Source organism: Montipora foliosa, chromosome 1 (genome assembly GCF_036669935.1).
Source record: "Montipora foliosa isolate CH-2021 chromosome 1, ASM3666993v2, whole genome shotgun sequence".
Lineage (NCBI taxonomy): Eukaryota > Metazoa > Cnidaria > Anthozoa > Scleractinia > Acroporidae > Montipora > Montipora foliosa.
Genome location: NC_090869.1, coordinates 3,491,210 through 3,496,209, shown reverse-complemented (window position 1 = coordinate 3,496,209; position 5,000 = coordinate 3,491,210).

Here is a 5,000-nt window from a genome sequence, read left to right as displayed (position 1 = left end):
GCTGGTGAGTTTGTAGGTGGTAGCGAAGTTGATTTGAAGGTTGGAGGAGTTGTGTTACGTGCAGTACTTATTGATTCTGGCGCTTCGTGCAATGTGATTGACCAGACGACCTGGGAAGCGATGAAGAAAGAGAATGTACAGTGTGATTCCAAGAAATCAAGCAAAAAGTTGTTTGCCTATGGTCAAAAGGAGCCTATTGAAGTGATTGGAACATTTGTGTCTGAAATTGTGTGCGGGGCCAATGGCAATTCGTGTGTTGATGAATTCACAGTTGTTAAGGGTCCAGGCCGATCTCTACTGGGAAAGAACACAGCGGAGAAATTGGAAGTGTTGAGGGTTGGTCCCATGAAAGAAGAAATATGTTCGTTAATGACAGAGGGCAATGGTGCTGATATTCGTGAGAAGTACGCAGAAGTTTTCACAGGAGTTGGGAAGCTGAGGGATTTCCAGCTGAAGCTTCATGTAAGAGATGATGTCACACCTGTCGCACAACCGGTACGGAGGCTACCATTTGGACTGAGAAGCAAGGTTGACGAGAAGTTGGACGAGTTGTTAGCCAAGGACATCATCGAAGAGGTGTCACACAAACCTACTGAATGGGTGTCGCCATTGGTTGTGGTCCCAAAGGCAGACGGTGATATCCGGATTTGTGTGGACATGCGCAGGGCGAATATGGCAATAGAGAGGGAGAGACACCCCATCCCCACGCTTGAGGAAGTGTTATATGATCTTAACGGTTCAACTGTGTTCTCAAAACTTGATCTGAAATGGGGTTTTCATCAAGTGGAACTGGATGAAAAATCGCGCGATATTACAACATTTGTTACACACCGTGGCTTGTACCGATACAAACGTTTGATGTTTGGAATAACATCAGCGCCCGAAAAGTACCAGAAAATAGTTGCTGATGTTTTGCAGGGGTGTAAGGGTGTGGCTAACTTGGCAGATGATCTCATTGTACATGGTTGTGGTATTGAAGAGCACGACAGGAATTTGCATACTGTTTTAAAGCGGTTGGGAGAAAAAGGATTAACTCTGAATGGAACGAAATGTCAGTTTCGCCTTCCCAAGCTAACCTTTTACGGTCATGATCTGAGCAGCCAAGGTGTTACGCCCAGTGAAGAGAAAGTAGCTGCCATTATGAATGCAAGTCCTCCGAAAGATGCTGCAGAGGTCAGATCATTCGTTCAGCTGGTGCAGTATTCTGCAAAATTTCTCCCCAACTTCGCGCAAGAAGCAGAGCCGCTTAGGAGTCTCCTGAGGAAGAATGAGCCTTTCGTTTGGGGTGAAGCACAGGAAAGGTCGTTTCAGAAGCTAAAAGAGCTTGCTGCAGGGGCCAGCACACTTGCATACTTCAGAGGGGACTGCAATACACGAATCATTGCCGATGCAGGTCCACACGGTTTGGGTGCGGTGTTGACTCAACTTCAAGATGGGGAGTGGCGAGCAATCTCGTATGCATCCAGGAACCTCACTGAAGTAGAGCGAAGGTACAGCCAGACGGAAAAAGAGGCATTAGCCCTGGTATGGGCCTGTGAAAGGTTTAACATTTATGTATACGGACGCCAGTTTGAACTAGAAACCGACCACAAACCGCTTGAGTGCATTTTTGGCAGGCTCTCTAAACCATCGGCGCGTATAGAACGATGGGTTCTAAGGTTACAGGGTTACGATTACAAGGTCGTTTACCGTCCCGGAAAAGCAAACATTGCCGACGCACTTTCGAGGCTTAATCAAGTCAACCCCAAAGACACAAGCGGAGAGGAGATTGACTTTGTTATGGCAGTCGCTCAAGGAAGCCTACCAGTGGCACTCTCGGCTAAACAAGTGGAAGAAGTGTCTGAGAGCGATCCAGAGATGGTTAGCCTGAGACAGTACATTTTAAGTGGGGACTGGTCTCAATGTAGGATGTCTGCGTATTTGTGTGTCAGGAACGAGCTATGCGTGTTAGGAAAACTTGTCTTACGTGGCACTCGAATTGTCATACCGGAGGCTCTAAGGGGAGAGGTCCTACGTCTTGCTCATGAGGGTCACCAGGGCATCGTAAAGATGAAGGCACGCCTCAGAACAAAGGTCTGGTGGCCAAAAATGGACTTAGACGCCGAACGAGTCTGCAAGTCTTGTCATGGATGTCAGGTTGTAGGGGAGTTACAGCCTCCAGAGCCAATGAAAAGAGTGGAACCACCTACCGGTCCTTGGCAGGATATAGCCATAGACTTGATGGGTCCTCTTCCGACGGGAGAAAGTTTGTTGGTAGTCGTGGACTATTTCAGCAGATTCTATGAGGTGGAAATCATGAGGTCGACCACGTCCAAGAAAGTGGTAGATGTACTGGCACAGATATTTTCAAGATATGGATATCCTTTTACTCTCAAGTCCGACAATGGTCCTCAGTTTTGCTGCGAGGAGTTTAAGACGTTCCTCTCAGACCACGGAATAGAACACCGGACATCTCCTCCGCTGTGGCCGCAGGCCAATGGGCACGTCGAGAGACAGAATAGAACGCTTCTAAAGGCTTTGAAAGTGGCTCACGTTGAAGGAAAAGAGTGGCGGGGAGAACTTAATAAGTTTCTGCTCGCGTACAGGAGCACACCACAAGTAAGCACAGGAGTTACTCCTGCTTTCCTCATGTTCGGTAGAGAATTGAAAACTAAATTTCCAGAGCTGAAGAGAGCTAATAACCTGTTGAATGAGGGTGTAAGAGACAATGACTGGAATCACAAGTTGATCCACAAGGCATATGCTGATAACAGACGAGGTGCTGTAGAAAATCCTGTGATGCCTGGAGACCAAGTTTTACTAAAGAACACGAAAACGTCTGGTAAGCTTGAAGCAAATTTTGAGAGTGAACCATACACAGTGCAAACTAAGGAAGGCCGTGAGGTGACTGTTCGGTCGAAAAAGGGCGTGGAATACAGGCGGAACAGTTCTTTTGTTAAACGTTACAACCCACCAGAGGATACACAGGAGCTAACAGAAAATGTAAGTGAAAAGGCTGTTAGCTCAGCAGTTGGAGAGGCTGTAAGCCCAGCGGTTGCCCCAAGTACCTTGGAAGAAAGTACAGTAACATCACGACCCAGCCGGACAATCAGAATGCCGGAGAAATACAAGGATTATGTACTCTATCAAGTAGACTCTGTTGACGCATTGAACCTGTGTTGAACTTTGGTAGACTTCGTTTAAGTTTAAGGATTAGTAGAACTGGACAGTATCCTTCTAGTTGCACAGTCCATGTGGAGCGGTTTTTCGTACTATGTGTTTTGTTGACATTTTCCTTTCACTATATTCTGTTTCCAAAGAAAGGAAGGGATGTAATGTATTGATAACCTTTTAACCGGAAATAACTCTAGTTTTCATACCGGAAGTTTACAGAAATCGCGGGCTTACTTAGACCCATGGGAAATGGGAAACCATGCTCTTTTATGTGCCATGCGAGTGGAGTAAAGTTTACTGTTGTGTTTAGTTTAATCTGTGTGATTCGTTGGCCATCGATACGCAATCTTTACAAAAATTTGCATCTACTTTTTGAAATGCCGCAGCGCGTGCTTTAAACAACTTTTACTGAGACTCAAGTCTAACTTCAATTGACAATTAATACGAGAATTCATGACTTGACAAGTTTGGTTATAAAAAAGGAAAAATCAAGTAAACCTCTATGAACGCTTCTTCCAACCAATGGGTGTTACTTCAAAAAGTGGCACCTCCTTTGTGGAAACGCCGCGAATGCTATTAAACAACAAATTAACTGATCTAAGTCTTTTCCTCATTCTTTATCTTTATCTGTATCGATAAACAGTTAAATAAATAAGCTGTAATACAGGGGTTCCAAATCCACGAGGGGGCACTAAATCTGCTAGCGGACTTGTACCGGGGGTCCAAACCTAGGGGGCTCCAAATTCGCTAGGACACCGGCAATCGAACGTGTTTCATGGGTTCGATTCTGTTCGATTGTGTTTGATCTCCGAACCCAATCGAACTCAATTCACCGAATTGAGTTCGATTAAGGTGATTCCCTGGTTTTGCATTGCGCAACTCTACAGCGCATAATTTCTTGCGTCATCGGCGCGCCCATTAGCTCTTGCACATTGATAAAAAGGCGGATTTCCACTGACGCCAAGCTTAAGGACGGTGCCTACTAGTTGAAAGGTATTTTTGCGCGGTTTACTGAATATGCGGGAAAAGCAGATATTAACAAGTGTTATTGAAATCCAAAAAAAAAAAGAAAATGGGGGTAACCACGCATTTTTCGAAGATAATTAATCAACAATATTTGAAAAAGCTCTAAAATACAACACAATGTATGGCATTCTTTTTCAATGTGAAGCTTCATTATCTCTGAAAAATGCGTTGTTATTTTACCCCCAGTTCTCTTTAGGATACCAAGAGCGCTTGCTAAGATCTGCTTTCTCCGCATAGTTTTAAACCGCGCAAAAGTATCTCTGTATTAATAAAATCCGAGTATCTCGCGATGCTCAGAACGTACGCGCAATAACAATAGTAGTCACCTTCCTTAATCTGTCAAGGAATAGCTATTTGCTCCTGAACGAGCACGGTGACCCCTTCTTTTTAATGGTGTTATGTACTCGTAATAGGTACATGGAAAACATGTTTTAAGGAGAAATAAAGTTGGACAGTACAAGTTGTAGTATTTACATATAAATGACGTGAAAACTGCATTTGGAACCAGACACTGAGTGTGAGGTAATGATGCAGCAGCGGTCCAAGTTTCAAACTGACGCTCTTTGCATAATTCGGTAAAAGACAGTTAAAATAAAGGGCATGCTGCGTGAAAACAAGCAAGGTGATCCCACCTTTTTACTGCATTTTTTAAAATGTCCTGTGCATGAATATCAATCGAGCCAAGTTTGACAGAAATCTGGATAGTACGCCATTTTTAAGGGAATCACCTTAAGTTCAATTGAGTTCGATCACCGAACCTTCGATTAGCGAGGCCGGGAATAGTTTTATCAGACGACCACAGATCAGGGGCACCCAGCGTC